Genomic DNA, 21636 nt, shown 5'->3' with positions numbered 1-21636 from the left:
GTCTCCCGTGGCGAACTTCCTCTCACCAAGCCTGGGAGGACTTGTCAATCGCAATCAGCCACCAGCGTGGGTTCCCCCAGCCAGGCCAGCTGGCAGGAAGGCTGCCAAGGCAGCAGATCTGACGAAAGAATTCTCAATCACATTTACATGTGCATGGTGCAAAAAGGGAAAGGAAGGGGGGAAAAACCCCTCCGGAATCCAAAAAGAAAGTCACTAACTAATTCACGCAAAAAAAGAATCAGCCACAGATTTGTCTCAGATGTTCTCAAATTGCTGTCCTTAAAAGCTCTGCTTCCCTGTCTTCCTCCTCCTCCCATCCGTCCAATCGCCCGAAGAAAGTCTCTAATTTTGCTTTAATTTGTGCCTTGGTTGCAAGAACAAAACAGAGCGTCACTGCAGTCCCCCCCTCCACCCCGCACACTGCATCCCCCTTGGCCTCTCAGCAGCTGCACTTCCTCAATGGCCTGATAGAGTCCTTTCTCCACCATCGTTCCCTATTCTTTGCCAAGCGGATCCTGGCAGCACCAGGCCCAGTGTAGCACTGAGGGGGAGGCCCGGAGAGGGCCAGCCTCCGTCCCATCAGACATCAAAGGGTCACATGGATCCCAGCTCACCCTCGGCCTCTCAGGGAACCAGGGACTGCAGGCTGAGGACACGGAAGGGCAAAGTGTGAAATGGCTCCTTCCGGGGTGACACAAGCTGTAATCTCACAAAATTGCAGATATCTTGGGCATCATGCCAGGACCCCAGGGGTAGTAACAAATTTGGGTATTTGCATCACTTTTCAAATAAAAAATAAACACAAACAGGCTGGTTACTTCCTCCCAATTGAATCCTTTTGGAATATCAGATGACAGACTGTTTCTCTGTTGACTACTAATCGGACACAGGGTTTTATTCTCAGATATAGTCCTGGCTCGAACAAGAGGAGCCCTCACTTAAAATTCTCACTTCCCACACTCCAGGGAGGCTAATTTAACTCCCCTCTCATGGCCTCCATCCCTGCCTCCACCAAAGATGAGAGTTCTGAGGCGCTTCTAATTAATCTTCGTAAATTGCTCTGCGATCCTGGAATATAAAGGCAAAGTATTATTAGAAAATGCTGGCTGGGTTAGTAGCCGGCCATAAAAGTCGGATGCTGATCAGCTCACTTTTCACACTGCAATTATTGGGAACGGTAGCAAGTAGTTTTATGCGATGGGAACATCATAAGTCCTTAGGAAAAGTACGGGGCAGTGACTGAGAGACACTCTCACTCGTGGTGGGTGTCCGCAAAGAGGGCTGTCAGCCAGTTAACCTCTGAGCTTTCTGCCTATAGTAGTCCTAGTGTACTGGGATCCCAGGAAGATGCTGCTGGCATGTCTCTTCTTTCTACTGTTGAGCATTCATAAAAGATCACTTGTAGCTAAAATGGACTTGAAAGCAAGTAGTTCCCATCTTGTCAGGCAGGAAGAGAGAGCTCCATGCTAACATTTTCTAGCTGGCAACCCTTGAGGCAGTGACTATCTGATTTAAGGGTTCCATTGATAGTGAACTCATATTCACGAAAGCACTTCTCAGGGGTTCATCTATGAGTTTCATGCAAATCCAAGAATAGAAGAAATCCATAAGAAATTTAGAATAAATATCCCTGGGTTCTTCAGCCCCAGTTTGTGACTTATTGCTAGTCCATTCACAAAGATTAAACTAAAAAGTCCAGCCTCCTTATTGCTGTACAATGGGAGGCAGGAGTCAGCCTCCCTCTACCTTTGAGTCACCATCTATGGTTAGCAGATATTAATCCACACCTCCTAGGTTATTTGGTGGAGTAACTAACTGATGTTTAAAGAATGCTCTTTGAATACAAAAAAGCAGTGTCTGAAGGTAAGGCGTGATTACTCTGCTGAATTGCACACTTGCCAGGGTGATTTTTGTGGAGGCATACGACCTTCAGAAGAAAAATACCCAATTACTGCAGTTTGTTTATTATCTCATGTTAAAACATTGTTAACACAGACATTTTCCCTTAATATTTTATGAAGAAGATATCTTAGACAGATTTAATATTTTAATATCTATTTGCCACAAGAGCTAAAGAACTAGATAATGAAACTTGTGTAGTATATTGGGGAGGTGGAATGGGGAAGGTACTGTTAGGAGACTACAAATTTCTTTGAAATGAGTGAAAAATTCAAGGTACAGAGAAGCTGTCTTCTCTACTCTCGAGGGCCAGTAGGCTGGTATTCAGCTTAGGGACCTGAATCCAATTGCAAGAGCACGGAACATAATCTGTTCTGCTGGTAGCGAGGACTCAGGGGTAGCTTCCCAGCACAGTGTCCCCAGCACTGTGGAAATAAGTTAGTGATGCATTTGCAACATCAAAGAGAGCCAAGGAGACGCTGCCCGTGTGTGAAAAGAGGAACATCTAGAAGACCCAAGCAGCATTCGGAGCCATTGTCCTGCAGAAATCCCTTCTATCTGATTTTCTTAAAACCTCAGAAGGAGCTACAGGCCACGAAGCCACAGGCCGGATAGAGAGGGTCGGTAGAGAGAGGGCGGGATACGATGGGACTCATAGTGCCCAGCTCTGCTGAGATGCCGTTACCCCAAATGCCAGCAAATCTCAGAAGAGGCTGAGATTTTTTGTGGCGAGGGGTGTGGGGTGTGGGGTTGTTGTTTGTCTAACAGAAAAGTAATGGGGAATGTGGCATTGACAATTATTGGGTATTAGTGCACCGCACAATGTCCTAAGTAGTTTGAAGGCATCCGTTGATCCTTCCTCTTACCAATGCAGGAGTAAATAATATATATATTTTTTCAGATGAGAAAATGGAGACTCATCTAGCGTTAAAAAAATTAACAAAGCAAAACAAAAATAAAAGCTAATAAGTGGCAAGTCCTGGATTTAAAATGCAGGCGGTTTAACTCCAAAGCATAGTTTAACTATTAAGTTAACTTTAGCATATATTACTTAAATTTAGAAGTGCAGCAACTGCTACGGCTCTAAAAAAAGATGAAGGGGTTCATTTACATACAGTTAGCTTTCCGGAAGGGGGAGGGCCCAGCTGACGAGCAGGAAGAGCTGGACTTTTTTTCCCCATGTTTCTCACATGCTGCTTGGTGCCAGTCGGCGTAGATTTGAGTCCATATTTTCCCTTTCAAGGCTATTCTTGATGTTCATTTAAAACAGATTTCACTAGTATAGGAAACTCCACGGAAGTGTAGCTTTGAAAGCAGCAGCCTGGTCTGCATTCTAGAGGTTGGGAGCAGAACTCGTCTGAGTAAAGCTGGCTCCCGGGGAGGGGGCATGGAAGGTGGGCGTCGGGTGGGTGAGGGCCCCCTGGTGGGCTTCTTGATCTGCAGAGTGAAGGCTCAGAGCCCCTCTGAGGGCATCAGGATGGAAAAACTCTGCATGGTCATGGCGAAACCTATTTCCTTTGTGAATAGGGCACCCTCTCGGGGGAATGAGAATGATTAGGGACGATAGTTTGGTTCCCTGGAGAAGAGGCGGGAGAGTGAGGGCCATTTTGGGTCCCTGGAATTCGAAGGATCGGGGCACCAGTGGAGTGTGGATGTCAGGGAAAGCCTGCTAGTGCTGGGCTTCAGAGGTGAAGTCAGAAATCTCGTATTGAACCAAGTGCATGGGAGGCCATTGCTTGGGATCAGCCTCCTGCCCTGGGTCCTGGCAGAACAGACCAAAACCAGGACAGAGTTGCGTGTGTTAAGTGTTCAGTAATCAAACGAAACTTTGAAATGGACCAGTTTTCCAAAACGTAGGCGATTCCGGTCAGCCAGAGACAGAGTAACAAGGAAGTCCCCTTCTTTGAACTCCATAAAGTAGCCCTTAAAAAGGGTCAATTGACTTTTTGTTCTCTGTTTCTGCTTTCCCCAGCCCTTTTCTGCCTATAAAGCCAACACCCTCAGCTCAGCTCACAGGAACATTCATTTTATTTTACAGATCCTAGAATCAAAAGCAAAATCCAAATGGAGCTTTCAAGTAAATTTGCTGTAATTTTGTCATCTGACGCTATTAGACTTCCTCCCTCTCCTTGAAGCAACTCTGCTCTGTTACCGCTCAATCTTCAAAACACCTCGTGGTCCATGCCTCCTTGGGGACCAAGGAAAAGGACAGTATCTATACATTTGGCGATCAAGGAGAAAATAGAGGTGGAAGGACAGTCAGGAGCCAGGAAGACTGCCAGCAACCCACAACGGCAGCGGACTCCACCCACCAAGGGGAAAGAGCGCTTCTGTGTCTCTGAGTCGTAAGAAGGCATGGCCAGGAAGACTTGAAAAAGTTGTTTTATTTCAGAATAAAAAAAATACTCTTTTTGAATATGAGTATGGCAAATCCTGTACCGCACACCCTTTTAGCCATAACCCGGGGCCCCAAAATTCCCTAAAATTTTACTGCTTCCTGCCTCCCAGCTCTTTTGCTGTCTATTGACCAAGGAAGGCTGTTACTCTAGACCTTTTGGTGGCCACTGTGATTTCCACGAGAGAGAATTTTTGTAACTTCCCCTGTGACTGTGGTTCTTGGGATCCGTGCATGACAGTTACAAGAACCCAAACGCAGTGGCACAAAAAAAAGATTCTTTTTTCTTCTCTACAAGGAGAGCAATCTTATGAATGGGCCAAGCATGATGCAACAGAGTACGAAAAAATGCTAACTTACGTTCCTGATTTCAGACATCAGAAAAGGAAGTCTACCGCCCACTGTTGGCTTTGAGATCGGGGGCAGCCTGAAAGGTCAGTTCAGTTATAGACTTTTCCCTCTCACCTCCCTTCCCCTTCCATTAACTCTCTCCATCTGTCAGGTCACTTTGCCAATAGGAGATAGTCCTGTGGGTTCTCAGCCCTACACAACAGCCCTGGCCTAGCCCAAATCCTGGAGAGTGTGTGCCTGACCCTTTGTTCTCTCTCCCTCCCTCACAGATCCTGTTTTCCTTTGTCTCTAGCATGATCTATAGCTGCCCGCAGAGGGCAAGGGTGGCAGGTGGGTGGGAGAGGGCCAGATCGCTGTCTGTGGCCTCACAGTACTGATGTGTAATCACAACTCAGCCATATACCGTAATGCAGCTATAAAGATCTCAGAACCACAGTATATGAGAGTTATGCCTGAAATGAAGTCCAATCTGTGATAAAGCAGCCAGCATTAATGCCACAAATATGTGACAGCGGGCAGAGAAATGACTGATTGGGGATGTTTATAAATATAGGAAGTGAGCTGCTGGTGGCATCCAATAGAGGGGGTTAGCAAAATGAAGACAGATGGCGGCCGATGAGCTCTCAGATTCCTTTATAGCTGCCAATCCGCACAGATAGCCTACCGCTCAACCTCATCACGCAGCCCTCCCGGCAGGCGCTCTGGGTACATTACGGGCCGTCTCCACCTCCTGGCTCGGCAGAGAACTACAGCTTGCTTCCCAGGAATGACTGCGAAGATGGCAGAGAAAGATGTTGCTCAGAGCAGCCATTCTAAAGATGGCATTGATGCATGCCAAAATCCTGGGGCTCGCTCAACTGTCTCATAGCAGTTTTTATAGAAATATAGAATGGCATGTTGGGGGAAAGGTTTTCAATGCTTCCATCTAGCCCATTCAAGCAATGCTGGAATACCCCTAAGCACACTTTGCCAGCGGTGGGAGGGATGCCCTTCCCCAGGTGGAGCCCTGCATCTCTGTCATTGCATTGACTTTGGATGTCAGAATTAAAGTTCTCTCCCTGGAGCTTCCATTCTCTGGTCCTTGGCAGCATAGTAAGCAAGGATCAGACACTCTCCCTGCTGAAGACAGCCTTGCAAATATTGCAAGAGGTCTTCTTTCCATGTGTGGACATGGCCTCAGTTCCTTCAAAGGGACATTACAAGCTCTATTTCGTTTGCTCACATATTACGGTCTCCTGTAAGATTATCCTCCCGGCCATCGTGGGCCCTCTCAAACCTTTTAAAAATGGGATGAATTGATTAGCACAGTACTCTAGGGGGCTGCCTGACTGGTTTATGATAGTAACGCAGCACTCTTGAGTATTTTGTTTTAGATAATATAAAAGAGAGATGGAACCTCACTCTTCTAACTTGTAGGAAACTTACGGTCATCAAAACCAGGTAGTTTTTATTTTGTTTTGTTTTTCTCTCTGTCTTATTTTGCTGCCCTGCTATGACTAAGCTCTGCTTCCCCAATCCGTGAGGCTCTTCCCAGTTTCCAGCCTCTGTCCCCCATTGCTCCTCAGAGCAGGGTCCATGTGACTCTGCAACAGTCTCTAGCCTGCTTCTGCTCCTGTAATCAATCCTGATCTCAAACACAAGAGGTTTAAAGAACAGCAGCCCAACACCTCGGGCTCCCCATCACTTGTTAGCTTGACTCAGATCTTGCATTTCTTTCAATTGCTTAAATTCTATTTCAGTCCCCAATCCAGTTTCCTCCACGTTATGCAGTTCTGATTCCTGGCCCCCTGTCTTTCCTCCTGTGACTATTGTGCTAAGCTTCCAGGCCTTGGGAACCTCTTGCATAGGATATTCTGCTTGAACCTTATCAGTCTTTCTTCTCAAAAAGTAATGTGTCTCATCCTTCCTCCTCAATCAGGCAGTGTGATTAGTGAAAAACCATCAAAATAATAAATACTAAACCTAAAATACAATAAAAAATAATAATAATAATAAATACTGTGTAAGTATCATTGAACTGGATCCTCTCATCACCCTATGAGGTAGGTAGTTACAAATATAGTCCTAGCCCATAGATACAGATTTGAGGCACAGAGAAGTTAAGAAACTCGCATAAGGGTACACAGCTGGGAAGCAACAAAACCAGTTTTGAATTTCACATAGTCTGAGTCCAGAGTCTATGCTCTTAAAGACCATTCTCCCTGGCCTCATGACTAATATATTCAGAAAGAATTAATGGAAGAGTTATTTTATGTACCTAACTCCCCTGTCTCTGTTCTCACTGGAATAGTTGCCGGCTCTGACCCACCCCACTTCCCTGCAGCTCTCCCCTGCAGTATCCACCTTGTCCCTAACACACTGGCCTTTTTTCTCTATCCCATTATCTACTGCTCAAATCTACCTGAAAGACTCTTTCAAAGAGCCTGTGCTTCCTGCAGTTAGATAGATTATACCTGAATCTGACATAAGACCTGACATAAACCTATATTTGAATAATTTGCTTTGGGGACCTAATTATAAAATATTGCAGTTTTTCCCTGTGAAATTCCGTTATCTTCGATGTGGCCCATTCTGTCAGCCTGACAAGATCTTTCTGGATTCAATCACCTGATAAATTTGCCTTTCCTCCCAATTTTGTGTCATGCACAAATTTGATAAGTGTCGTCTCTATGTCTTCATCCGGGTCGGAGATGGAGATGTTTAATGCTACAGGACACAGCCAGTGTCCTGTGTGTCCCGGCAGCCTGCTGCCTGACATTGATCAATTAGTTGTTCAGCACCTGTTAGCTATAGTTGTTCATCTACTTAAAAATACACTTAATTTTACTAGTATTCGGTGTAAACTTCTTCGTCATTCCAATAAAGCTATTACAAAAGGCTTTGTGAAATGCCTTCCTGAGATACCAATTCACTACATTTCCCTGGAGAATACCGTCAAAGTAGGAAATGAGGTTTGTCTGACGTGACTTAATCTTAATAAATCTAAGACAGTAGGAAATCACTATTAATCCATACTGCACATTGTAAGAGTCTGAAGAAAATTCCACAGCTTTAGAGTATTGGTTTTTAAGCTGCATCCTGCGGAGCCCCAGATTTCCTTAGAGGTGCTACAGACACCACCGTGGGGTCTGAAGGAGAGGCAGAGCAGGCACAGCCCTAGCCACTTTCATTCCACGAAATGCCACTACTTTATATATTAAAATAATGCCCTATTTTAGATCCTTCTTGAAAAAGTGAGATGCAAAATATAATTTGAAAACTAGTGCTTTAGAGGAAGAAAGCAGTCCGCCTGTCTGAGTTGTGTTTGATTGTGCTATATTGACTGGTTCTTGGGACACTCACTTTGTTAATGAAATCGAGACACCATTATCCACATTTGCTCTGCGCCTCACAGAAGTGCTGTAAGAGTTGATAGATAGCCTCAGGACAGAGGGACTAAGCAAGTCCATTATTGAAATGCACACATCTAAATGCCCCAAAGAATCCTTGTCATTTTTTTTTCAAGCTATCTGTTCAGAGGATGTTTTCTCCATCCCCAAATATTTATTGATGCTTCCTAGCTACAAGTCATGTTCAAACACATGATTTCTTCAACATTCACAACAGTCCTAATGAGGAAAGTGCAATTATTCCTGTTTACCAGTGAGGAAGCTGACGCTAAAAAGTGGTTAAATAAATTGTTTGCGATCACACAGCCAGTAATCAGAGGAGCCAAAATTCAAACTCAAGTTTTATTGACCTCAAAGTCCTTGAAATATGCCTATAGGCCACATGGCCTTATCTTAGTATCCAAGTATTGAGAGGTAATATTTTTGAGTGTGCACAATGGGCTAGGCACTATGCTAAGCATTTACAAAGATTAACTTATTAAATCTTGCAATAACCATATCATTGGTGATATTATTATACTACATTTTGTGTAAAAAATTAGGAAGGTCCCCAGGGTCACACGGTAAGAAATTGATGGAGCTAAGATTCAACCCAGGTAGTCAGAGTCCAGAGACTTCTCCATTAACAATTATGTTGTTATTTATGTCAGGGATCATCTTATCATCAAATCTGATGCAGGCAGATGCCCTTTGGCCATTCCTGGAAGGGTCTGGGAAACTATCTATTCCCATGAGCTCTCCTGTGTGAATCTATCAGTAGAGATTATCTTTTTCTTTTGAGTTAGGCATTTTCTTAAGTTTACATAGAGGCAGTCTTTGCCAGTCATTGAAGGTTTGGTGTGAGCTAGAGTCTCTCTAGTGTGTCTAGTTGAGAGAACGCTGAAAGGAAGAAGCAGAAAGACAGGTAAGCTCTGATCATCTTGGCGGTGGAGAGCAGAGTCAAAGTGTAGACAATGGGTAAAGGCAGGTCAGGACTGCGACCATAAGGAGTAAGGAGTGGGAAGCCATAATAGGAGGAAAGAGGGCGCTAGGAAGAGCTTTAGCTTCTGTACATTCAGGTGGACCAATCCTTGGTCTTTTGAAAGAAGAGCCCTCAGATATTAACATTGTGCTGTTCCCTCTAGTATTTGTTCAACTGTGCTGGGGAATAGCTGAAAAGGACTCAAGCCTATAGAATATGCAGCCAACGTGGACAGAGCCGTGTTACTTCAGGGGCGACCTGCTATTTATGGTCTGAGGGCTGGGTCCCTCCCTTCTCTAATTGGTAAGAGCAGAGAGGAAGGGAGGGAGCACAAATCACACCGACTCCGTTTTTCCAGCCCACTTTCTCTAGGTATCGTGTCTGAGCCTGGCTTTCTGCCGACATATATATTTCTATTGCCTATTGAGCACGAAGGAACATAACAGTCCTGAATAGCATCAGACAAGGAATGAAATGAAATTTTAACCCTGGTAATAGAGGATGCATTGCACTGCTCCTCCTTTTAAAGTATATTTGCTACTTGAGATAATTCATCTGGAATCCACAGAGCACCCAGTGAGCCTGGAGAGAGCAGGAGCTTCCAGGAGCCAGGGAGAGGATGTTAGTCCATTAGAGGTAAATACCATCCAAGGGCTGGTCTACAAAAAGTCATCTGCACTTCAAACTCTTTCTGAACTGGGGAAAGATAAGACATTATTTTTATTATTTCTGTGACCTTCCCTACCACTAAACTACTTTCTTGAAGATATTTAGCTAAACAATAGGAGAAAATAGAGTGAGAGTAGAAAGATCAGGTTGGGAATTGCAGAAACATAGATTCCCATTCGGTTATCTCAACTCTAAAAGTTATAGTGATCTAACAAGAAAACACCCTGATTTCATTAACTATGCTCTGCGGTAAGACTGGGCCACTTTCTGTTATTTCAGTTTCCTTAGATGTCCTACTGGAAAGAGCAATACCGAGTGTCTCTATATGTTATGCACTGTCATATAAATAATTTGGTATATAGTTCTTGCATTCTGGAAACATTTCAACCAGAAGAGAAATGAAAATATATATACAGGCCCAAAGATATATACTGTAAGGGGACTTTGGGAAGAAAGGTTGAATGTAATGGGGGCTTCCTATCATTGAAGATGTTTAAAGTATGTCTGTATGAAAGCCTATTAGTCTTATCATAATTTGACAATGTTAAACTGGTTTCCTTGTTGCAGGACTTCTCAGAGCCTTCACGTGCTGAAGTTCACTGTGACTCTTTCAGAGGATGATGTGTATCCAGGAATTTCCTAAACTGGTGGATTATGGAGGCTATATCTTCATTTTATTTTAAAAAAGCCATCCAAAGGGACTGGTTTTCTGGGAAAGATTTTGAGAATTCCTGCTGAATAGGAGATTATTGCACTAAACATAGATTGAAGTAGATGCTGTTTAAAGTCTCTTCCAAGCCTGAGAGAGCTCAGACCACAGGCAGGTAGGGAACTTTTTGGAGAGGAGCTAATCAGGACTGCTGCTATTCAAATAGCCCAAAAGGCCCCCTCAGCCCCCTCTCTACCACTCAGAGGCAGCAGTGGGTAGTAGGGAGGGAGCAGGCTCCTCGATGCCCAGGGACTCTGAGGCTGCTTCCCATTCAAAGCCTGGGGACACAACTGACTTCCCAGGAGGAATACTATTGCTTCCTTTACAAAGCATAGGCCATGCCTCTTCCTTCCACTCTGATATTCTCCTATCTTCTCTTTCTCCTTCACCTGGGGAACTCTGATGCTGGCTTTGGGTGTAGATCACTGGAAGGGATCCCAGCCATCCCTACATGAATGTAAAGATGCATGTGTAGACACACACTCATGCACTCACACACACGCACACATACACACACTCTAGTTTCCATTTCTTGAATATGTCAGTTTGGCCCAGTGTGGATACCTCAGGCCTGGGATTCTCAAAGCACCTCACACACTACATAACCTGGACAAGTCACATCACCACCCTCCAGGTCTCAATTTATGCATTTATAAAATAGAGTATGAACAACGTCTTTCTCCTAGACGTTGAAAGAATTAAAGGGAGTGGGGCACCTGAGGGGGCTTTGAGAATATGGAGTGTGGACTCACAGGGTAGCTTTTAGCTAATGGGTCACTAACTGGACTGAGGAGTGTAGTTATATCATTTCCCAAATTACAGCCACCACTGAATGGTTCACCATAACTATCAAGCATAAAGTTGGCATTTAAAGAGTTTTTGGATTTCCAAAGGCTGAGCCAGACTTGACTCTCTAGGCACGTTAGAGCTGCTGTGGGTCGTCCCTCCCTAGACACATGCTGGGCGTCTAGTTCTCACAGCCGCAAATCCAAATTCATCCCCAACACCCATGTGCTGGAGCCATGAGAGGGAATAAAGCAATTTACTTTAAGAATAAGGAAAAGAGCCTACAGACCTTCATGCCCTAAGCTAGCATGAGGTTGCTCTGGCTCGTGTAATGGGGCTGTGTCTGGTGGGCAAAAGGAGATACCCCTGGAGATTTCAGTGCCCATAGGTGGACAGTGCAGCAGCCCCCTAGAAGAAATCCACACGGGGACGGGCATATCCTGATTACTAATACTCAAGAGATGACCAAGTAGCCTGCCTTCCGGTTCCCACTCTTTAAGAGAAAGGGCCCAACCTTTTCATGGAGAGACAGTACAGGGTATGACCATAATTTGGGAGAGAGTTGGGAGCAGGAAAATGTCAGCTGGATAGAATTCACTTGTTAACTAAAATAATCTCTGTTTATTCTTCTTCCAGCTTCTCCTTGGGAATCATAGGAGAAGGAATTGTTTTGGAAGATGGGGCCTTGGAGAAGCGGCTCATGCCTGGGAGAGGTGGTCACCTATCCAATAAGACTTTGAGAGAGAGTAGAAATTCTGTTTCTACTCAACAATGGGAGAAAACTGAAGTTGCTTTCAAATGAACTGAATTGTCCCCCGCTGGTTGGGAGTCCCTGCTTTCGTTTTCCTGCCATTTGAAAATATCACATAGGCTAGTTGATGTTGATTTTCTTCAGTGAGGCACTTTCTGCAAGACATTTCATCTGTTCCTTTCTACAGTATTGAAAAACAGAAATTTTGCAAATGAGCAAACTGTGGCTTAGGGACACAATGACAGATAAGCAGAGCCAAAATGTAAACCCATCTTTCCGGTTCCAAAGCCAGTCTTCTGGGTCTAATTTTCCTTCTAGGAATGACGGAAGAGGCCATGGGCTCCAGGCAGCAGGTCAGACTTTACCAGAAGCTCCCAAACCCTCTCCTGGGCTTCCGCTGCTACTGCTTCTTGTTTAGGGATTCTCCAGGGCCATGTCAGGAGGAGGGAGTGCAGAAATCAGTGGTGTTCCCCTGTCCAGCTCCACTGAGATCTTTACAGGGTCCTGAGCCCAGCTCCTTATGCTGGCTCTGGGGGCCTCGGAGAGCCAACGGACAGGAGGTGACGGCCACGGAGTCTGAGCTTTCCTCACCAGGTTGCTGAGTGTGTGGCAGGAACCCATTCTCATTCCACCTGCACCCTGGCACATTCTCCTTCATCAGCAGAAGAGTTGTATATCTTGAGAAACTGAAGTTTTCATCTCCTTTTGATTGGACTCTACAGCAGCTTAAAAAGCTTCTGCCTGAAAGTGAGAATCGCGTCACACCTTAATAGCCTCTTTTCTGGGGCAACGTGGGCTTTTTAAGCTCCCGGAGCCTCTGTGGGGATGTCTGAGCTGCTTGCGTTGTCTGGCGTGCATTTCTATTCAGAGAGCCGTCTCTGCAAAGTCTTTCATTGCTCGCACAGTCATCCAAGGGAAAGAGAAACATGCTCTACATGAACATTAGTGGCAGCTGAAATTGGTCACACCAAAGATCAAAAGGCATAGCCAGGTAAAGGAAGACAAAGGGAAGGAGGCAGGGGTGGGGGAAATGGTGACATCCAGCCTGGATGGGAAGGTTGGGACGGGAATCAGGGACCATCCAGCTTTGGTTCTTATCATTCTGGAGAAGAATAATGCCTATGAGTGTCCTTAGGGGGCAAATGTCTTCAACTGTTCAGTGTACCAGAAGGATCCTGGGTTCTGGGATGGGAATCTTGGGACAGATCACTGTGACCTTGTTAGCCAGGCTCCCCTTGTACAACAGGGCACCTCTGATTGTCTGACCTCGTGGCCTCCCTAGGAAGCGCTGGGGCCAACGGTATCCTTTCTGAAAGAGAGAGGCTGCCCTGCATGTACCTATGTCCTCTCTGCATGCCAGAGGTCACCCGGCTGCCCACTGACCTGCCAGCCAGAGCACTGTGGGTTTGACCTGATGTGTGCGTTTTTGAACATTTCAATGGGAGTTTATGAAATATCTGGATATTGGCCCAATGTCTTTTAAACTGGCCCAACCAGGGTCTCAGATTGCTGTTGTTGTTGTTTTAAATTGTTTGCCTAGCCCACTGTACCCTCTTCAAGACAGAAAGCTGGTATGTTGGAAGATAGATTTCACTTTTTTCATATGCGCTCTCCTCCTCCCAAAGCCCATATTACCAAAAAGGAGTCTCTGCACTGAGGCACATTTGTGACCTAGTTCTGAAAGGATGAGTCCTGTATTGCCTTAATTAAATAGTACAGGATTCAGACTGCAGCCTTCTGTGCTGTGGGATCTGTTTCAGAGAAGGGAATCCGGAATCTCTTTTGTCTTTTTACAGTGTGTCTTTAACAAAGAACATAAACAGAAGGATAGAATATCTGCCTCCCTAAACACAATGTTTTCCAGTCCAGCATTCTCCTTTGACTAGTACCAAAAGGCAGCATGTGAGAGAGCACAGTTATTTTTAAATATGTTGGTTTCCTCCGATAACTAATAAGGGAGCTTTTCTCCCAGAGTGGCACCTTTGCTGGCCTGTCATGCTAAGAGCTTGCCTGGGAGCTGAGGTGGCATTTCCAGCTCTATGACCTTGGGCAAGATGCTCAAACTTTCTGGAAAGCTCAGTTTTCTCCTGGGACAATTAACATAGGCATGATATCTACTCTACAGGATTTGGGGGATTCATGTTAACATATGTAAATCATCAAGTGTGGTGCTTGGAGCCACTGCAATGTCACTTCATCAGAATTTTTCAGACCAAGTGAGCAACCCCTGCCAAGCTACTAACTCCACTTCCACTCCTCACCTCCAGCATTTATAAAAAATATGGTTAGTTACCTGATAGTTAATACTTCTGAGCACCTCATTGTTCAAAGCACTTTTCAAACCAACCCCATGAGGAATCACTATTATCCCTTTTTCAAATCAATAATTTGAGGCACAGAGCAGCCAAGTGACTTGCCCGAGGCCACACAGCAGAACTGGGATTCAGTACATTTGGTTTGAAAGCCATTTCTCTTAACTACCACTCTGCAGTGCTATGCTGCCTTAATCACCTCTTCCATGGCTGTCTTCTCTGCCACTCTGTTCCCTGTGGAGAGCCAGGGGTGTGTGATTCTTGTTCATTTCTGAGTCTGCAGTGCCTGGCAGGTAATAGGCAATTCTGTTTACTGAATAATGTTTATTATTTTAAAATTATTATTATAGCCTACACAATTTCCTATGGGTAAACACTCCACAAATTTGTGATCTACTAAGTCACTCCTTTTAATATGTTCTAAAGGCATCTCTTTCAAGGTTCGTTTATTGCTTCTGGGTTTTAGAAATTTTTAGGATTTGTGAATGAATTCTAGGCCAGAGCTAGAACCAAGGAATAGAGAATGTCCCGGAAACCTGGGCGAGGAGTATTACTAGAGGACAGTTAGAGCTTTACAAAGCAAAATCGGAGGATCACCCACTTCAAAACTTCCTGGGGGCCTTACAAAAAATGCTGTTTCCCCTGAACTAAGTGAAGGCCTCTGAGCCTGAAATGCAAGAATCTGCCTTTTCAATAAGCTTTGAGTCATTCTGTGCAGTTTTCAGTTACGGGAGCACAGACTTGGTCTTGAGAGCAAAGATAAGAGAAAAAGGAAGACTGATGCAGACAAAATAAATGATATCTGGGAGGAATGCAGGAATTAAAAGAAAAAGAAAAGATCCTAGGAGCTTCCCTGAGTGGCCAGAGGCCACGGCAGAACCTCGGCCCTTTCTAAAGAGACAATTCTGAGGCTAGAAAATGTGAGCATGCAGCCTGGGTCAAGAAGGCCCAGGCCTTCTAGAAAAGTGAAATAGAAGCCAGACATTGTGGCTTATGCCTATTATCCCAGAGCTTTGGAACTCTGTGGTGGGAGAATTGCTTGAGGCCAAGAGTTTGAGACCAGCTTGGGCAATATAGCAAGACTCATGTTAACAAAAATACTTTTTAAAAGTTAGCCAGGCATAGTGATGGGCACCTGTAGTCCCAGCTACTCAGGTGGCTGAGGAGGGAAGATTGCTTGAGCCCAGGAGTTCGAGGATGCTGTGAGCTGTGATCATGCAACTGCAGTCCAGGCTGGACAACAGAATAAAACCCTGTCTCAAAAAAAAGAGAGAGAGAAGAAAAAAGAAAAGTAAGATAAAGAAAAACCTGAGTGTATAAGTAGGAATAAGAAATGTCATTTAAAGACATGTGAAATGTCCAGAATAGGCACATTCACAGAGACAGAAAGCAGATTGGGAGCCAGGTATGGTGGCTTACGCCTGTAATCCCAGTACTTTGGAAGGCGAGGCGGGTGGATCACCTAAGGTAAGGTGTTTGAGACCAGCCTGGTCAACATGGTGAAACCCCGTCTCTACTAAAAAATACTAAAGTTAGCCAGGCATGGTGTTGGGTGCCTGTAATCCCAGCTACTCAGTTGGCTGAGGCAGGAGAATCACTTGAACCCAGGAATCAGAGGTTGCAGTGAGCTGAGATCATGCCATTGCACTCCAGCTTGGGAGACAAGAGCAAAACTCTGTTAAAAAAAAAAAAAAAAAAAGGGCGGGGGCACGAAAACCTGAAACCCAAACAAGCAAACAAAAAAAGAAAGCAGATTAGGGGTTGTCTAGGACTGGAGCAATGGCAGGATTTAGGAGTAGATGCCTAAGCAGTTCAGGGTTTCTTTTGGGGATAATGAAAACATTCTAAAGTTGATTGCAGTAATAGATACAAAATTCTATAGATATACTAAAAGCCAAGTGTGTGGATACTTTAACAGGTGAATGAATGATGTGTTATAGAATTGTATCCCCATAAAGCTGTTGAAAAAGAGAGAGAGAGTACCTGGGTGCTACTAAGTATCCAGCTGGAACAAGCTCAGTAATGTGAACTGATATATTTGTAATTCTCCCCAACATTACTAAGGCCCCCTCATATTCTAATTAGCAAGGCTGACTTCGACTGTGTCCTGGTGGTCAACACTCAACTGTCCGTGGTGGAATGAGGAAACATCAGAGAGGTGAGTGGAACTAGGCTGTGGATTACAAGCCCGATATGTGCAGAAGACATCTCCTGCCATGTTGGATTGTCTCAGGGGTGTTGAAAGACTCCCATGAGAAGTGTGGGTACAGCCTGCCCTGGGGCAAGACTACTCTCTTGAGACCAATCGAAACTATACAAGGGTCTCTTGAGGGGCAGTTGCTGTGACATCATACAAGACTAGGAGAATTTCTCATTCTTGCTTTCTGGGCTAGAATCTTACTTCTGGCATTTGCTATCTGACTTTGGGCAAAGAGCTTAGCTTCTCCAAGCCTTAGTTTCCCCACTTGTAAAATGAAGACCCCATATCAAGTGAAGATGAACAGATCACTGAGTTTCTTTCTTTGTAGAATGAATCTAATATTCATTGTCTTGCAAGAGGGCTGTGAAGATTTAATGAGGGATCGTCCAGGACTGAGCCCCGTATTTGCTTGGTGCTCTAGAGATGCCAGCCACTTTTGCCACATACGTTTTTTTTTTTGAGACGGAGTTTCGCTCTTGTTACCCAGGCTGGAGTGCAATGGCGCCATCTCGGCTCACCGCAACCTCCGCCTCCTGGGTTCAGGCAGTTCTCCTGCCTCAGCCTCTTGAGTAGCTGGGATTCCAGGCACGTGCCACCATGCCCAGCTAATTTTTTGTATTTTTAGTAGAGACAGGGTTTCACCATGTTGACCAGGATGGTCTCGATCTCTTGACTTCATGATCCACCCACCTCAGCCTCCCAAAGTGCTGGGATTACAGGCTTGAGCCACCGTGCCCGGCTGCCACATACCTTTTTTTCACTGTTTATGATTGGAGGCTAGTTCATTTATGAATAATTCCTAATAATTTGGGCAAATTAAACTTACTTTCCTTACCACTGAAACACAGAGGATTTTCCTCCTATGGCTGTTGAGAAATGAATAGACTGTCTAGAACTTGAGAAGATTTTATTCTTATTTCATTTATTGTTTGTTTGTTTGTTTTTATTTTGTTGTTTACTGGCTCTTTTTCCTTCTGTATTCATAAGATTTTTTAAATTGTCATAATTATATTTTAAATACCTTATCTTTGTTAAAGTATATTTAACTCATAAAAAAAAATTAGGATTTAGGAGTAGATGCCTAAGTGGTTCAGGGTTTCTTTTGGGGATAATGAAAACGTACTAAAGTTGATTGCAGTAATAGATACAAAATTCTATAGATATACTAAAAAAATCTGTCAACCAAGCCGGAGTACAGTGGTACAATCTCAGCTCACTGCCAACCTCCACCTCCCAGGTGCAAGCGATTGTCCTATCTCAGGACAAAGTAGCTGGGATCACAGGCGTGTGTCACCATGCTTGACTAATTTTTGTATTTTTAGTAGAGATGGGGTTTCGCCATGTTGGCCAGGCTGGTCTCGAATTTCTAACCTCAAGTGATCTGCCTCGGCCTCCCTCAGTGCTGGGATTACAAGTGTGAGCCACCATGCCTGGCCTCTAGTGCTTTTTTTAGGTTTCCCACCAAGCCTCTCCCAGTCCCTCTCCTCCCCAGTCCCCCACAGGGTCATTCCGGTGATGAGGAAATGACATGCTTTTTAGGTAAAACAGAATGGGAGCTTCCAAACCTGCCCATCTCCCAGCTTGCACACATCCTCCAAGCCCCACCCCCACATCCTAGCTCTGACCACCTTGAGGGTCAAATTTCAACTGAGAGTTTTTTTCAAGACTAAAATGTATGGCTTCTCTGAGGCACTGCTTTCACTTCTAAAGCCTCTTCTGCTCAAGGTAGTACCTGGCAGGACTTCTAATCACAGGCAATTGATATTCTACTGAGCATCTTTGGAAAATAATCTGCAAACAAGAGGCTGCAGGCTATAAAAGTCTCTGTCTCTTTCCCACTCCCTCTTCTCCCTCTCTCTTTTTCAGAACAAGGCTTACAGCTTAATAAAAATACAACCCGAGCGAGAGCAGGAAACCTTAGCACTTTGCCCAACAATATTATCCTTTTAAGAGTTTTATTAATCGGTTTAAAGTTGTGCTGCATTCGGCTAAGAGGTGCAAGGTGCCTTCCCCTGCTGACAGGACTGTCCTTGCATTTCAGGAGTTGGCACGGTTGCCTCAATTAACAGAATGGCCGGGAAAGAGGGTCAGCCTTGGAAGGCTCGAGACTCACACTGCGTGGATGATGAGTTGAACAGCAGTTTGGCTCTCCTGCTGCATGCCCCTGCATCTAGCACGCGCGCACACACAAAGGCACACACACACATGCACACACACATATGCGCATCCAGACACACACACACACACACACACACACACACACACACAAAGTGGTCAGCACAGGGAGACTCCTTCCTGGAGAAAGCAGCATAAAGGTAGCACAAAGGAGTTCCTGATTTGTTTTTATCTCCTTGTTGTTAAGGAATTTGTACATTCTGCAAGGGAGACTTACTAGCTAGCAAGAGCAGACAAATGCATCTGTCAATTTAGCAGCATCATTTGAGCTCAATCAGTGTGGCGCTGGAGGAGTCCCCTAAATGTTTAATTTCTTCCAGCACCAGAAGCGCTGTGATAGGTCTTATCAGGATTATATTGACTGTGCAAAATGAGACCTGGTGTGGGGCACTTCTCTTGAAGGGAGAGATGTTAAGAGCGCACGCCGGGAGTCCATTTAACAGGTTTCTAATAACATCATCTCACATCGACATCACATTTTCATTCCTAACCACTTCAGGCTTGATGTGTACACAGATCACTCATCCTCTTCCAAAACCCAGTGTTTTCTAGCTTCGGGCTGATAGGACTTCAGGTAGGACAGAAGTAGGACTTTCTGACTGTGTGGATGGGTCTGCAGAAGGACCATGATTCTCCCTTGAGAATGCTAGGCAAAAGATAGGCAACTAAATTACATGATTGTGCTGAAGTCACGTGGGCTCTACATGACTCCAGTGAGGTGCACCTGGCCCACGGAGGCCAGAAGTCACGGGGCAGAGTCCCCACAGGGTCTCAGGGCCCTTTACAGATCTCTCAGACATCTTTCTAGCACAACTGCAAAATGAGTCAAATGTAGGATTCATTTTTGCACTAAAAATGAAGAACATAAAGGCACTTACTTGCTCACTCAGTTATGCATCCAGTATTTATTGAGTACCCTACAAAGTCCAGACGCCGCTCTCACAATGTCCCGCGGCTAGAAGGAGAAGGAGCAATGGCAACAAAGACGTTCAGCCCAGCACGGAGAATGCCAACAACCGAGCTGTGTGCGAGGCGTGGTGATGGCACGAGAACAGAGCCAACCTCGTTCTCACCGCCTTGGAGGCAGGAGGGAGGCAGGAAGAGACCCAGAAACCTCGTGAGGAGAAGCTCCATCAGGGCCAACAATATTGGTTGGATTTTTCTGGACAGAAAGAGGAGTTCATGCCATGCCAGGCAGAGAGACAGGCGTGGATAAGGGCACAGAGAATGAGGCACAAAGTGTTTAGGAAGCTACTGATGTTGTTTGGTTGAGGCTAGAGGTGGACAGAGAGGCAGGAGGCCCCTGGGGAGGAAGTGAGGGGTCAGTTGCGGGAAGCGGGCTGCTGCCCGTGTTCACGTGGGACAGTGCTGGGGTGAGCAGACGGCCAGCATGCAGTGTCGGGGTGTCTGCAGCTCCCTAAGAAGTGCTGTCCTTCTCATGGTCGGGTGACCGTGAGCATCTGAGATGTGAGAAGGACCGAAGAAGGAATGTGTCATCCCAGGCCATGCCCCGTGGTGGTGTAGGTGACAGGTACTAGAAGCACAGCAAGGGAAAGGGTTCTGTGGCCTGGGCAGTGCACGCATGGCGGACCTAGAGGAAATGAAGGGCTTCACGTACAGAAGAAAGGAGTGTGTGTGTGTGTGTGTGTGTGTGTGTGTGTGTGTGTGTGCGCATGTCTGAGGATGCGAGTTGTAAGAATATTCTTGAAGGGAGGAATGTCTGAAGAAGGCTCAAAGAGAAAAATGAGTATTAAAGTCACAATTGTTAAGGGGTTAGATCTCATGGTACGTGTTCTTGCTGTAAGAAATTAAAATTTGGCCGGACGCGGTGACCCTCACCTGTAATCCTAGCACTTTGGGAGGCCAAGGCAGGCAGATCGCCTGAGATCAGGAGTTTGAGACTAGCCTGGCTAACATAATGAAACCCCATCTCTACTAAAAACACAAAAAATTAGCCAGGTATGGTGGTGGGTGCCTGTAATCCCAGCTACTCTGGAGACCGAGGCAGGAGAATCACTTGAACCTAGGAGGCTGAGGTTACAGTGAGCCGAGATCACACCATTGCATTCCAGTCTGGACAACAAGAGTGAGACTCTGTCGCAAAAGAATTTTTTTTTTTTAATTTAAAATAAAAAAAGGAATGGACACGAGGAAACTCTTCTAGGTGATGGAGATATTTATTATCTCGATGGCAGTGATGATAACATGAGTAGACACATATGTCCAAACTCACTATATTGTATACAGTAATTATGTGCCGTTTTTTGTATATCAACAATACCTCCAAAAAGCTGTAAAAGTAATAAAAAAAATTGAAATAGAGACACCAGAGATGTTCTCTCTCTCTCTCTCTCTCTCTCTCTCTCTCTCTCCCCCCCACCAACTCTACTATGTGAGCACACAGTGGGAAGGTGGCCATCTGTAAGCCAGGAAAGGAGTCCTCACCAAAACAAGGCCATGTTGGCACTCTGATCTCAGATTCCAGCCTCCAGAATTATGAGAAATAGTTTTCCTTTTCTTAAAAATAAACAGACAAATAAATAAGGTGGCATAAATAAGTAGGGTGGCATAGGGACTCTCTGCACCAGGATGGAAGAAAGAGGGAGTAAAAAGGACCCCTTGGTTAGTCACTTCCTCCCTTAATAAAATGGAGTCGATACTGACTGTCTAATTCCAAAAGAACATGCAGGAATCAAGGGGCATAAACCATTGACAGAGAAAGTCTTGCACAAAATGTCTGCTTCTACAGCTGAGGCTGATAAGCGATTACAGTGTTCCTAGTGAAGCAAAGGCTAATTTTGCTTTCTTTGTGGTCTGAGGTTGCAGGACCAGGGCAAAGCCTGGGGAGCACAGTCAGATCTCTCTTTGGTGATGCAGCCACAGAAGCACTTGCAGGCTGTTTTAAAAACAGCAAGGGAAAAGCAGAGGTGCTTTGCTCTAGGGGCGGCTGTCAGCCTAGCTTGGAGAGCCAGGCCATTCATTAAGCCTCATGGACAGAAAACCAAAAGGGAGAAAATGACCACCAATGTCTTGCACTAT

General features: G+C 45.1%; 1 protein-coding gene across 10 annotated transcripts in view; it reads right to left on the bottom strand.

Moving 5' to 3' along the window:
- Window positions 1-21636, bottom strand: part of NTM (neurotrimin) — a 969594-nt gene that overhangs the window by 766866 nt on the left and 181092 nt on the right. The window contains exon 1 of one of the 10 annotated variants that reach the window (XM_074400883.1): window positions 19476-20282. The exons of the other annotated variants lie outside the window; for them this stretch is intronic. The gene's annotated coding sequence lies outside the window, so the exon portion shown is untranslated. Of the gene's footprint in view, window positions 1-19475; window positions 20283-21636 lie in introns of those variants that run through there. 10 annotated transcript variants of the gene reach the window in all.

The sequence above is a fragment of the Saimiri boliviensis genome, chromosome 6 (genome assembly GCF_048565385.1).
Source record: "Saimiri boliviensis isolate mSaiBol1 chromosome 6, mSaiBol1.pri, whole genome shotgun sequence".
Lineage (NCBI taxonomy): Eukaryota > Metazoa > Chordata > Mammalia > Primates > Cebidae > Saimiri > Saimiri boliviensis.
The sequence above is the reverse complement of the archived record's forward strand: the minus strand, read 5'-3'. Positions and strand labels throughout refer to the sequence as shown.